Raw genomic sequence first — 14,484 nt, 5'->3', positions numbered from 1 at the left:
ATGACAGTTTTTAAAATAATGATTCATGATCTATGTAATTTATTGATTAAAATTGGGAAGCTTGGAGAGGATATTCAGCTGGGATTGGGAAAACTCGAATATGAATCCCAGTTCTGCTATATTACTACAATAAATCCTTAGATAATTTAGTTTTCTTCTGGTGTCTCAATTTCCTCAAAGACACTTGGCCCACTGGTTTGTGGTGGTGATCAAATTAGTTGATTGCAAAAGAGTCCTTTCAAATATTAAATTTTAAATTTTAAATTCAAAGCCCTTTCAGATATAAAATTCCATCAGTTAATAAAAATTAGAGAGTGCATTGATTCTTAAGTAAAGTGTTGTTTCAGGGTTGGGTCTTTTTTTTTCTTTCTTTCTTTGTACTTAACAAAATGAGAATCTAATAAAAAGTATTTGGTCTTCCTGAGAAACCTATGACTTCCAGCCTCTCTGCTATGAAGGCTATGGAAATTAATCATTGGGAGAGCAATCCTACATCTTCTGCAGCCAGAGTCAGCCTGAGGAGAACCTGGGGTCTCATCCAGGATGTCACCCTGGGCTGGCACTTCCTTTCTCTTGAAAGAGAGGTCAAGAACAGTATTGCCCTTTGTTTCATTTTAGGGAAGGGATGCTAAGGGGTCAGAAATTGGTGCACTCATTAAAATGTACAGGGACAAAGTAACCCAATCAGTAGAGTGTATGTGGGGTGGGGGGTGTATTTTGGGGGGGTCAGGTTAGGGTGAGTGGCTACACCTGCTTCCATCCATTTTCTAGGGCATATGGCTTCAGCTGCTGCCCAGCGACAAGCCAGTTCATCAAAGTCTTTGATAGTGGCTTTCAAAATGTGTCAGCCAATAGCCAGACAGGACCAGCCTAACAGCTGAAGGACACCCCCTCCCCTTCGCTGGAGCAGAGAATGGGGAAGGAGCAGATGGAGGCCCTTCTCCCCTTGGCTGGCTCTCAGGGCACACTGTTATACATTCAGGACTCAGAAGCTGAGACCGAGGCGCACTCTTCCCACACTTCTGCCCTTGGCCCAGAGCTCCAGAAGGAGTCTCACAAACCCCTCTGCAGTCCTCTTCATGGGGTGTGAGGTGTCGGATTTTATCCAGTGCAGGCACCCTGAAAGGGTTTGCTCTCCTATTAAATTTGCCTTTTCATGTGGCATTAATCAAACAGCTGAACCATGCCGGCGCTGCTGGAGCACAGCATTCATTATAGGCCCCGAGGGATCCCTTTCTCCAGATTTCAGAGCTTTGGCTCCTGAAATAGAGATATCCGTCCAGCCAGGAAGGCCCCAAGCATGCTGCAGCCCGCTCAAGAGACTTTCCTTCCCTGCATCCTCACTGCAGTCCCCATGGTGCTGTGAATCCCCTCGGATTCCTAAAGTCCCCGCAGCAATGAAGCCGACTTTGGGGAGCCACCGCACAGGGAGAAGAGCCTCCAACAGGGATGTGCATGAGTCTTCTGAGGACACAGCCATATGGCATGTGTTGAGTCTCTCCCGTAAAATCCTTTCCATGCTCCCTGTGGCAAACGCCCATCCCCAGAGGCTGGAGTTGAGAAGGTTCTCAGGCCTGCTTCCCTTGTCCTCCTGCTCCTGACACTTGGGTCTCCAAGCTAGTCTTTGCTCCCTGGGAGGTGTCTGGAGCAGTTGTGGGTCTGCAGAAGCCTGCCTCCTCCCTGTACCCCACTACCTGCGCGCACGTACACGTACATGCAACAATCTTCTCTGTTTCCGAACACTGGGCTTTGCCAGTAGAAACTCCCACTGAGCCATAGCTCCCCTCTCAATATCTTTAATGTCAGATGGAATGAATGAGGGCTGTTTCTATCATGATGTGGAAAACCCTCTGGCCCAGGGATGGAGGAGCTCAGGGTGATGAAAGTTCAGCAGGAGGAAACACTGCCGGTCTTTTTTTTTTTTTTTTTTTTGAGATTTTATTAATTTTTTTTTTTTAGATTTTATTTATTTATTTGACAGAGAAAGACAGCCAGTGAGAGAGGGAACACAAGTAGGGGGAGTGGGAGAGGAAGAAGCAGGCTCCCAGCGGAGGAGCCTGATGTGGGGCTCTATCCCAGAATGCCGGGATCACGCCCTGAGCCGAAGGCAGACACTTAATGACTGAGCCACCCAGGCGCCCCTGAGATTTTATTAATTTATTTGAGATAGAGTGAGAGCACCAGTGTGGGGGGAGAGGGAGAAGCAGGCTCCCTGCTGAGTAGGGAGAAGCAGGTTCCCTGCTGAGTAGGGAGCCTGACCCCGGGGTGGGGTGGGTGGCTGGATCCCAGGACCCTGGGATCCATCACGACCTGAGCCGAAGGCAGATGCTTAACCGACTGAGCCACTCTGGTGCCCCTGAATTCCAGTGTAGTTAACATACAGCATTCTATTAGTTTCAGGGGTACAGTGTAGTGATTCAACACTTCCATACATTAGTCAGTGCTCATCATGACAAGTGCACTCCTAATCCCTCTCACCTATTTCCCCCATCTCCCCGCCCTCGTCCCCTCTGGTAACTACCCGTGTGTTCTCTGTAATTATGAGTCTGTTTCTTGGTTTGTGTCTTTTTATTTCCCTTTGTTCATTTATTTTGTTTCTTAAATTCCACATATGAGTGAAATCATATGGTATTTGTCTTTCTCTGACTTACTTCACTTAGCATTATACCCTCTAGCTCCACCCATGTTGTTGCAAATGGTAAGATTTCATTTTTTATAACTGAATAATAATCCATTATTAATATATATATATCTCACATCTTCTTTACCCAATTCATCTGTCACCGGACACTTGGACTGTTTCCATAATTTGGCTATTGAAAGTAATGCTGCAGTAGCATAGGGGTGTTTTTGTATTCTTTGTGTAAATACCCAGCAGTGTGATTACTGGATCATAGGGTAGCTCTATTTTTAACTTTTTGAGGAACCTCCATACTGCCTGCCACAGTGGCTGCCCCAGCTTGCCTTCCCACCAGCAGTGCACAAGGGTTCTTTTTCTCCACAACCTTGACGGTCCTTGTTGTTTCTTGTGTTTTTTATTTTAGCCATTCTCACAGGTGTGAGGTGATATCTCGTTATAGTTTTGATGTGCTTTTCCCTGATGATGAGTGATAGTGAGCACCTTTTCATGTGTCTGTTGGCCGTCTGGATGTCTTCTTTGGAGAAATGTATGTTCATGTCTTGTGCCCATTTTTAATTGGGTTATTTGTTTCTGAGGTGTTGAGTGGTATAATTCCTTTATATATTTTGGATACTCTTTCTCAGATATGTCATTTGCAAAAATGGAGAGGGTGCTTTTAATATGGAAGAGTGAATCAGAATGCATGAGTCCTAGCTCTGTTTATGCATAACATCTTCGGCTTAACCTTTTGCAGGATTATTAAAAAAAAAAAAAACAGTATAATTTCATCCAAATAAATAGTTTATGTTTCTCTGGGTGCTTTTTTTCTGCAGACATGCAGTAAGTCTTTGAACACTTACATACACATGCTGATTATATGGAACCACACATTCGGGACGGAGATGTGTGCACACAGTTGCTAATGGGTCCTGCACCAATTTCCTTGGTAAATTCTGTGCTTATGAAGTAAGACTTACTTCAGGGTTAAACAAAATAATGATAAGCATCTGACTCCAGCTGGGACTACCTTGCCCTTTTCTTATTCAGGACTGGTGAAATTTTGAACACTGAAAAAAGATTTTGCCCAGTAGCAAATTCGCTCTCACCTAGATAATATTGCTGTTTTTTTCCACCCACACAAAGGAAAAGTCCTGGGGAAAGGTATTTGTGACTTTAATCTTAGAGGGGAAATAATCATGCATCAGGGAAGGATGTAAGTTTTTTTCTAGGACTTTATGGAATTCTTTTTTGGCTTTCCAGAGAGAAGGGATTATTTTTTCTTCAAGGAAATTTCAAGGAGAAAGTAATAATAAATGACCTTATTGAGTGTTCTACGTGGCAGACATTTCTGTAAGTGTAAAGGTATCGACTCACTTATGATCCCTGTTTTACAGATAGGAAAATTGAGGCACAGCTGGGTTGAATCATTTGCCTAAAGTCACACAGCTCTTAAGTGGTGGAGCTGGGATTCAAATGAAGACAGTGTGGTTCCAGAACCTGCCCTCTTAGTCCTCAGGATGGATACAATAAAACAAAATCTAAATAAAGAAACAAACCTTACAATGACCCAGATGGTGTCAGCTCCTTATTCAAAGTCTGTCAACTAGTTTATAGAATCTGCATGGCTTTGGCTTCTTCCTTCTCCGTGATTTTATATAGTTCTTCATTCTGTTATCCAGCAGCTACCCCAGAGGGTAGCAGCGGAAGGGAGAGATAGGGGAACTCAAATCCATTCACGTTCAATGATCAGCCATTCTAGAAATTGTCAAATGGGGAAAATGATCATTTATGTCATCGTTCCCAGTATTACCTCTGGTTTCCCTGAATTAGAGACATTATTAATGCATTAAAGATTTTGGAAACTCTACCCTTTCTCATGGCCTTTCTTTTCTCCTACTTCAATTTGAATCATTTTAATAAGCACTCACTTGGCCTTTGGCAGTGAAGAGTCGTGGCCCACTACATTTTCTCAGTTATAAGATTCCATCAATTGAGAGATGAGTTATGTTTTTAATACAGCTTTATTTTTTGAGGGGCACTGATGGATGGGGGTCACCAACCTTACCACATTATATGTGTATGCTGATTAGCAAACATCTTGCTACAGAAATGTTAAAATGTGAGGAAAAAATGTGTTTTAGAATTGAGAAAATGTATTTTGCTTCAACAAGCAATAAGCCTTAAGGTAGTATTTTGTGAGGGTTCCTCTTACGTGGTCTGCCCTCTCTGGGTATCAGAATTTTGATTACAGTAGTCAGCTGGAGTTCAGCCTTGTTCAGACATCTATTTTTAACAATAGCTGAAGGGTTGCTCTTTTTCAAGACAAGAGAAAGATTATTTAAGATTATTAAGAGTAAGGGAACTGACTCATGGAATGGGTCAGAACTTCTTTCTTGTTAGGAAGGGGCTGGCTTCAGTGGTTTCCCCCTAATGGGCTGGAAATTGAGTGGAGATACCTACCTAAGGCAGAAGGATTGGAAAGGTCAAGGGAGGTGGGCCGGGTTTGAGATCACCAGGGCAAATAGAGAGATTGAAACTCTAGAAATAAATTCAGACCTAAGGGTTTGGAATAAGAGATTAGGTTTGGAGCAACTGCAATTGAAAAAACAAAACATGGGCTTATTAGGTCATCATTGAGAAAGGCCTTGGGATGTCTATGAGTTATCTTCAGGACTACCTGGTGGATTCTTAAATTAGATGGGTTTTTAAAAAAGGGATGAAGGCAAAGCAGGGAAAATGAAAACTAGAGAGGAAGCCAAGATTGTTTTGTTCATGGGAGTATTCCTAGTAATGGCATCCTTAGCACAATGCCTGGCCCATAGGAGGCGCTAAATAAACATATGTTGATTAAATTATAAGTAAATCGCCTCTTGTAGAGGTTCATTTGTTCATTCATTCACCCTTTCGACAAATTTTATATTGAGTATATATGGATATAGACGCTCGTAAGTGAGTAGATGCAGGTGTGGGATTCTGTGGAAGTTTTGAAATTCCACATCTACCAGACACAGGATGCATACAAGCAGTTTACTAAACATGTATCTTAAGCATGTGCACAACATGTGCATTGAACTATAGTGTGTTCTGCTATTTATGTCCAATGTCTCATATCTAAGGACAGGGTGCCGACTGGGAAATGTCTCTTCTTTCAGGTAGTAACTCTCTTATTCTTTCATTTGCTCCTACATTGTCTAGTGACCACTTCTGTGTCCTGGGCCATTCATGTTAGATATTAGGCTCGGAGGGAAAGCTTTTTTAAATGCCTATTTAAGAGTGATTGTAAGCAGCGTTGCCATTTCTCAAAATTCAGACTTGGTCCACAGAGTCTCCTCCGTAGGATTCCTGAGCTCCGTTAGCTGCACCATTCTGAGTGTGCTAGAATGCAGGAAGATTATTTTCCCTAACCTGTTCTGGGAAAATGTGAGTTGGCAGCTGTTTGTTACAGCACGTCCATTTTTGTGGTGCTGCAAATTTATCTCACTTGTATCTGCTGCGGTGGTGGGAGGGGTCAGAACCTGCTCTAGTGTAGGCTTCCAAGTCAGTCTGGAAAAAGACTAACCCCTTTAGCAGAAGTTATGAATGCTAAGATGTCCTCTAAGTGTTGGACCATGTAATTGTTCTGTATATGCAGTGTTGTAGGCTAGCGGATCCCAAATCAAGTCCATCCATAGGTGCCAAAGATAAATCACTGGTCACAGAAAAATGAAAGAAAAAAATACCACAGTGTAGTGTGCGTGTGTGTGTGTGTGTGTGTGTGTGCATGCATGAATGTACATGGGCATATGCGTGTGCATGTGTTTAAATATTTCTTTATATTCACATTTATGTACATAAATGTGGGTGCAGGGTTGCCAACTGTACTTTCGTAGGAAGAATTATCCTTCATTCTAAGATTATGTCCTTTGTATGTTTTTGGCATCAAAATTATCTTTATTTTATAAAATGATGGCAATGGTAGATAATTTTTTAGTGTTCTTATTTGGAAAAATAAAAGTTTGACGATCTTGTGGTTACCATTTGGGAATTTTATAAACTGTGGCTGGGCTATGATTTACAGGCCTGGAAATCACCGAAATCCTACACTAGGAACTGTGATGGGCAAAGAAGGATGACTGCTTGCTCTCCAACAGTAAGCAATTCCTGTGGAAAAATTAGACGCTTCAGCAAAATCGCCTGCACAACGTTAACTTCCAAAGCTGTGCTTGATAAAAGGACTATGCCTTGAAAGGTGAGTAAATTAATATACCTATTATATAATCACCCAGAGGCAAAGAAAGATTGTCCAAGGTTTCAGAAGAAACAAGCACAAATTGACTTTCTCATAAAGCCTGGATGTCATTTAGTTGCTTATGTTAGTTTTTGCTCTTTAATGTTAGAAATGAAGTTGGGGGGATACATTAAAATGACTAATGTTCAGGGAATGGAGCTAGAAGTACCCAGAATGGGCTTTGCAATCTGGGCTACTATACAATATATCAGTGAGCTTTTGCTGTGTAAAAAAACATCCTAAAGCTTCTTGGCTTAAAACAACAACCTTTACTGAGGTCATAAACATGTAGGTCATTTGGGCGATCTTGGTTGGGCTGGCTTAGCTATTCTTCTTCATGGTCCCCAGTCAGCTGGTGGATTGGCTGGTGGCTGGATTATCTAGTATGACCTCACATGTCTGGCAGTTGACTGGCTGTTGGTTGGTATGATAGTGGTGACTAGGTCATATATTTCTATTCATCCAGTAAGCCAGTGCGGATTTCTTCACCTGGAGGCTGCAGGACTCCAAGAGTAGCAAGAGACTGAAAACCCCACTTCACAAGTGCTTCCCAAACCTTTGCTTATATCCTGTTTGCTCTTGTCCGATTGCTTAAAGCAAGTTACATAGCCACACCTAGAATCAGTGCAGGAGAGAGTATCTAAGGGCCTGGGTACAGAGAGCTGTGAACAAACTGAGGGCCATCACGTCCACAGTCTACACTCCTGGTGATAGATAATACCTGAGTAATGGTCTTATCAAATTACTAAGCTTTCTTTGTCCACAGTCTTCTAAGGATTTATTCCAGATGAGCAGGAGAAATATAGTACAGAATTGTAGAATTATGGAAATGGAAGAAAATGAATAGATAACCTAGCTTAGCCCTGTCATTCAATAGAAGAGGAAATGGAGACTCAAAAAAAGTTGGCTGGCTTGCCCAAAGAGCTAGTACTGATAAATATTTTAGACTTCTATGCCTATACTCTGGGAATTTAATCTTGGTTAAGAAAGAAAACTCCATTTCATCTTTGACTTTTTGAACACATGGGATGAGGTGAGAAAAGCAAAGTGAAACAAGATATAGTTTCTGCTTTCATGGAGTTTATAGTCTAATGGGAGTATGCAGACAAGAAACCAGATAATTTAAAAAAATACAGACATACACACACGGTTAAGTATAGGATATAATGAGGAATCAAAGGGGGCATGAATCCTGAGGGAGCAGATGGGATATCCGTTAGTAGTCTAAGCTGCTTACATATAAACTCATTAATTTTCATAACATCCCTATGAGGCAGGTGCTATGAGTATCCCTGTTTTACAGGAAAAGAAATCGTGGCACAGAGAGGTTAATGATGTGCTCAAGGTCACAAAATTGGTACGTGGCGGAACTCTGTTTGTATATAGAGTACCCGTTCTTCATGAACCACAATCCATGTTCTTTGTCATTTCCATCTGCTGCCTGTGGAAATGGAGATAGGGGAGAAGTGGGTATAGTTGAAGGATCATTCAGACCTCCTACAGAATGATCTGGTTGAGAACAGAATTCCTGGATAGATATAAATTCTATTCTCTATAAATAAACTTCAGATATGTGCACGTTTCAAACTGTTTGATGCCCATGTGTGTTTGCACGTGAACACATACAGGCCTGTGCCCTACACACCCAAGTATAGGGGGGTTACCCTCTAACAGACCTTTGTATAATAAATTGGTCCATAGGGTGAGGTTCAGCAGCTCTCTTTGCTCCTTTGATTGACTGTTATCTATCCATTCTTCTGTTCTAGTTCCTTTCTATTCAGAATCTACTTCTTCTACCCGGGGATGGGGTTATTTTGATTTTGTTTCTGTGTTTGTTTACTTTCTTTTTTCAGGTTGGCAGTCTCTGCTTTCTTACTGCCAGAGGCTCTCTTCTGCTAAAGGAGGTGGCCCCCTCTCTACATTTCTTCTCTTAAGCCTTAGGCATTAACCATGTTTCCTTTGACAGGTGATACTATATGGGAGAGCAAAGAAAGCCTTCCTCCACAATGGCTAATCAATCAGAGAGATACAGCCACTTTTGCTGGAAGGGGAGGGAGCCTAACAAATCATTTAAGACTGAGCTCAGACATTTACTTGTGGGGTGAGCGTGTGTGTGTGTGTGTGTGTATACACATGTATGTGTGTGCACACACGTGAGCTTGCATTTATGCATGTGTGTGAGAATGACATACTCTAAGGGAGATAATTTAGACCTTACACTTCACTGAAATGAGGAGGTTATCTAATTTCTGATGTTGGCTCTTCAATGGTTTCCATATGTGTATATTATGCAAGACATGTCCTAGCTACGACCAAGGACAGCTCCTCTGTGTTATTTTCCACTGCTGCCGTGACAAATGATCACATTCCAATGGTTCTGTAGGCTGGAAGTCTGACATGGGTCTCACTGGGATAAAAGCAAGGTGTCCACAGGGCTCTGTTCCTTTCTGGAGGCTCTAGGGAAGGACCTGTTTCCTTGCTCACTCAGGTTCTTTAGAAACCAGTTCCTTGCAGGTCAGGACTCCCCTAGCCTTCGAAGCCTGTTTTCAAATGAGAGATTGTAGGGTCATTCTCAACTCCTTCCCACCCGTCCCTGTTCTGGACTCCCCGCCCATCCCTCACATCAGATCAAGTCCGGCTGACCCAGCCATCCCAGGTCTCTGTACTTTGTTCTTTCCTCTCAGGTACGCTGTTTTAGGTTGGGGCTCGTCCTCTTGCCTGGGGGTTTACAACATAACCTTGATTGGATTCTCTCTCCTCCAGTCCTTCACCATTCAGTGTCTTCTCAAAGCACAGGTCTGATCATGAAAATGACTTGACCAACATTCTTTTATTTCAAGTTTTTTACCTCTGGTTACAATGTGCCCCTTAAATCACATCTTCCACAGTAGCCTCCTCCTATCCCGCTTCACTTTCTGCTCCAGCCTCCCTAGAAAGCACACTCACTATTCTGCAAACATACCAGGCACCTCAAACTCTATGCCTTTGCCCAGGCTGTTCCTCTGTCTGGAGTTTCCCCCTGTTAAACTCAAGCTTGTCAAAATCCTCAGGTGACCTTCAGAGTGCAAGTCAGATGAGACCTCCTCTGGGAGGACATATGTGGTGGCTCCGGTGGCTGTCTCCCCCTTCCCTCCTCCCCTGCCCATGTTGCTGTGGCACTGTGTCTTCAGCTTACTTATCCATGCCTTAGAGTCACTTAATTAAATCTCTGTCTCCTCTGGATCACGTGAGACATAAGTCGGTTGTCTTAATTGCCTTTGAATCCCCCCAACACACAGTAGGCTCCAACGATGGCTCCTGAATTGACCTGATTTTGTTGAACTGCTGTGATGTTTAATGCATCAGTGAGATGCTGATCGTGACTGTCTGCAGAGGCAAGGTGGTGTGCCGACCATTCGCCATCCCCCAGGGGTCATCTGGGGCCGCACTGGTCAGGACTCTGGAGACAGGCCTGAGGAAGAGCACTAGCTTGCCCCAGCGATGGAGAGCTCCCTAGAAATTCACAGCACACCAGTTCTCCACTCCCTCTGCCTCCCGTCCCCTCCCTCCAGAGAAGGCCCTTCCTTGAGATCTCTCTCCCCCTCATTAGCTGAGCTTGGTGCGTGTTCCCCAGCTGCAGCTTCCTTTGGTCTTCTCCGGCTTCCACTGTTTGTTTATTTTCTTCCCTGTCAGCCTCTTCCTCTGCTGTGGTTGTAAATAGAGCCAGTGACTGTCAGCTCTGGGGCCTGTGCAGTGAACCCGCCACGTGTCAGTGGCAGGTCAAGTAGACTCTAGCATCAGATGCCATGGGGTATCCCTCAGGCTCAGAAGCTTCCCCAGACACTGGCCCAAGCTGCCCAGCAGATTTTGCTCCTGACCATCCAAATGGAACTTTACAGACAGAAGCACCACATGACACACTCCATCCCCTCCCGGTGGGTGCTCCCTCTTGCTTCTGTTCTTGCTGCCACAAGCCCCTGGTCAGAGGTTGGGCAAATGACAGAGGGGGCACTCAGACTGCCTGCAGGGTAGAGTGACATATGACACCAAATATTTCATGCATTATACTATATCATGCCAGTTCTTTTTTCTTGTCTTTGAGAAAGTTGGAGCTGTGCTTGATCTAAAGTGTGTAGCCAATTCCAAATTCCTAAGACAGAGTGGTCTTGCTAGTTGATTATAGAAAGGGATAGAGACAACCTTAAAGGCAGGCCAGGCATATGGTGCTTCAGTCTTTCTCCCACACCACCTCATAAAGTGATGCTTCCAACCTGGTCTGTTTTTGAGCCAGAGCAGGTCATCCTCTCTCCCCCATGCCAGTTACCCCACTTCACCTCCTTTCCCTCTGTGCAATCAGGGGATCTCCTCCCTCCCCGCCTCCCAGCTCTGCCACCCCCTCTGCTCTCTGCCTCTCCCTGAATTCTCCAGCGCAGCCGGCCCCTCCGTGATGAGCTGTCAGCGGGAGAGCCACACAGGCAGTGCCATCCTGCTCAAGTCTTCGAGTCTTTGGTCCTCCCCCGACTCTGCGTGGCAGTGCGCATCATCTGTCAGAGTGCCCCTCTCCCTCCCTCCGCTTCCCCACCCCCTTCCCTTGCTGCTAGCTCTTTCCCTGCTCATGAGATGCAAAGCCCCGGCGAGCAGAGCCAGCGGGAGCCGGGAGCCAGCGGCATGTTGCAGCAGCTCTGCTAGGGGCGCTGAGGTGAGGTGGGCCATCCTCCGCCACCTTCTCCCATGTACCAGGAGGTGGCTGACTCTGTCACTCAGGGCCTCACCGAGCCATGCCCAGCTGGGGCCCGGGGCCAGCCACACCTTCCCAGCTGTACTGCCCACTGCCAGACAGGTAAGAGAGAGCAGCTCCTTCCAGCTCAGCCTGGATGGGTCCCTGGACTGGCCATCCCCAGCCACAAGTCTTGTGAGAAGGGCAGGGCATCTCAGGGCAGAAAAGGCACTGTCCTCCTGTCGGTCCCTGTTCATTCTCTAACAGAGCTCTGGAGAGGGGGGCAAGCCTGTCACCCCTGCCAGGAGCATGAGTGCAGGACTATGCCCATTCTTCCCACTTAGTGGGAGCTAAGCTGCAAAGGTTCCTTTTTTTGTTCTCCTTTCTCCTCAGTCCTAACTCCTCACGTCCCCTGAAGCCCGTTTTCTGACCCCTGAGAGATGCGGTTTCTTCGCTCACATCCCTGCGGGGCTCTGAAAATATTGTAGGTTTGCTATCTGGACTGTGACACTGTCTCTTTTCGTTCCATTCATTTCTTTTCTGCTGCTGTTTTAAGCGGGTCGCCTGCACAGCGGTCTGGCTGCCCACAGCATCTGTTTTGTTTTGTCAGCGTGCAGGTTTCCAGCGTTGCTGGTGACTAACACTGGTGACACATTCCGATGCAGAAGGACTCACAATCCCAATGAGTTGGATGGAGATTAAAATACATTGGAGATCGCCAGGTTCTTCTGTGTCCCCCCAGCTTTAGGGAGGTATAATTGACAAATAAAATTGTGGTATGTTTAAAGTGTACAAATTGATGATCTGATACACAGATACATTGTGAAAGGCTCCCCCACCTCACGTTAACTAACATCCATTGGCACCTCACGGATTTTTTTTTTCAATTAAAAATAGATTTTTTATTATTATATACAACCCTGAAATAACATCATAGTTAAATTTTGATCACATTCTGGATTGTTTTCTTAGACATATTCTTAAAACAAGACTTGCTGGGGCAAGGGTGTTTTTGTTTTTTGTTTTTGTTTTAACTGAGATGTAATTGACATGTAACATTGTATTAGTTTCAGGCGTACAACATAATGATTTGATACATGTACGTATTGCAAAGTGATCACCACAATAAATGTAAACATCCATCACCACACGTAGCTACTAATTTTTTTTTAGCAGGTCACCAATTGCTAAGCAGTGAGTTGAGGGCACCGCTGCCACTTAAAGGAGGTGATGAGTCCCTGGCATCAGCTAAATGGGTCCTTCTGAGTGCTGTCTCGGTAGTGACTTGTGGGAGGCATGGAGGAGGAGAGTGGCTTTTCTCTTTCTGTATTAGAGCCACTCATTCTCAATCCATTGTTTCACACGCATACTGAAAATCTGGCTTTCATGTCCTTGTAAGTCCTGATCTTGGGGTGCTTTCAACCCAGTGAAATAAGGAAAGCCTACCACAGCCTGCAACTTGGGTTAGTTTTGGATTATTTGTTCCTACAGATTTGAAAAACTTCAGGGTTTTCTTAGAAGATGGAGGGGGTGCTGGAAAGTGGGGCAGCGAGATAGCTGTTATCATGAGAGCCTATACGTGTTTGGGGAAATCACAAAGCTGTAAATGTGCAATGTGGTATTTATTATGCTATTGATGGCTGTTATTATTCTGGGAATGATAACCTCATGAGCACTCAATCAACCCAGTAAACTAGTTTTTATTAATCATTTGCTCAATCCTCAGAGTAGGTTTCCTGGCGAAGGTCGATAGGACTGGGGTGGGCAGGGATTGGAGTCCCCACCATGGCCAGGCATCAGTAAGCTCCCCCTAGGGACCTGGTCCGGCAGGCCCTTTTTTTCTTTAATTTCACCCAGTGCCTAACACACAAAGAATCTGAAAACTTTCTCCTAATTGTTGCCTAGTTGAACTAAATCTGCTACTGAGGCCAAGGTGTTTCTTTCATGGGTGAGTTAACTCTGACCTGTAGATCACGGTTCCTTAGCTAATGATAGCCATTTCACAAATGCCAGCTACTCCCAGGGGATTGAGTGAGAGTGGGTGGATGGCTGGCGAAACCCATCATATTTCCATTAAAAAAAAAAAAAACCCTCCAAATGTGGATCTCAGTGATGGGTACAGAGCAGCAACTGAATCTGCCGAAATGTGTGTAGAGTAGGGAAAAGCCTGGGGGTCCTGGGTTCAAGTCTCCCTAGGGCCATTAGTGGAATTACTCTGGGCCCTTCACTCAGGGCTACTGAACAGCTTTGCTTTTGTACTCTGTAAAATGGGCCCAGGAGCAAGCACCAAGCTTACCTCCAGACGTGTTTGTGAGCTAAACTAAAGGAATGATGGTAGCTCCCAGTGATCACAGTGTGCCGGACAGCTTGGCTAGGTATTTTCCCTACATTATGCTGTTTCATCTTCTCAACTTCCCAGAACAAACTGAGGCTCATGGAAGCTAAGAAACTTGATCAAATTCAGCCAGAGAAGTGAAAGCAGTTTGTAGGTTGTGACTGTGCTGTATAAAGGTGAGTTTTGTGATGTGTAATGACTTCATGGCTTATCATTTTTGTGCTGCCTATCCGATCCCAGGCTCTCTGTTTTGTGCTTTTTAATTTCCTCTTTGTCCAAACACCTACATCTCCAGACATGCTAGAAATGCTCCTTGCTCCCATCTGTGCCTCAGGGATCAGGATATTTTTCACTGTCCAGGCCGTGTCAGCCTTCTCATTAGGGCCTTTATTATTTGTGCTGTGTATGGAATTTCCAAAAGCCTTTTGAATTTTTCAACAAAAGGTCATAGAAGGAAGAAGGCCTCAGAAAAACTGAATGACTTAAGGTAGATTCCGACCAGGCCTTGCCTCACAAGGAAAAGTGTCAGAATTTGCTCAGCATCTTTGTGCATTAGAGCGCACCCA

General features: G+C 44.5%; 1 protein-coding gene across 2 annotated transcripts in view; it reads left to right on the top strand.

The window, feature by feature from the left end:
- RGS8 (regulator of G protein signaling 8) overlaps positions 1-14,484 on the top strand; it is a 129,952-nt gene that overhangs the window by 77,554 nt on the left and 37,914 nt on the right. For both annotated transcript variants that reach the window (XM_087858275.1, XM_045811288.2), the window contains exon 3: positions 6,678-6,848. The gene's annotated coding sequence lies outside the window, so the exon portion shown is untranslated. The remainder of the gene's footprint in view (positions 1-6,677; positions 6,849-14,484) is intronic.

Source organism: Ursus americanus, chromosome 2 (assembly GCF_024610735.1).
Source record: "Ursus americanus isolate L20-20 chromosome 2, mUrsAme1.1.p, whole genome shotgun sequence".
NCBI lineage: Eukaryota > Metazoa > Chordata > Mammalia > Carnivora > Ursidae > Ursus > Ursus americanus.
The sequence above is the reverse complement of the archived record's forward strand: the minus strand, read 5'-3'. Positions and strand labels throughout refer to the sequence as shown.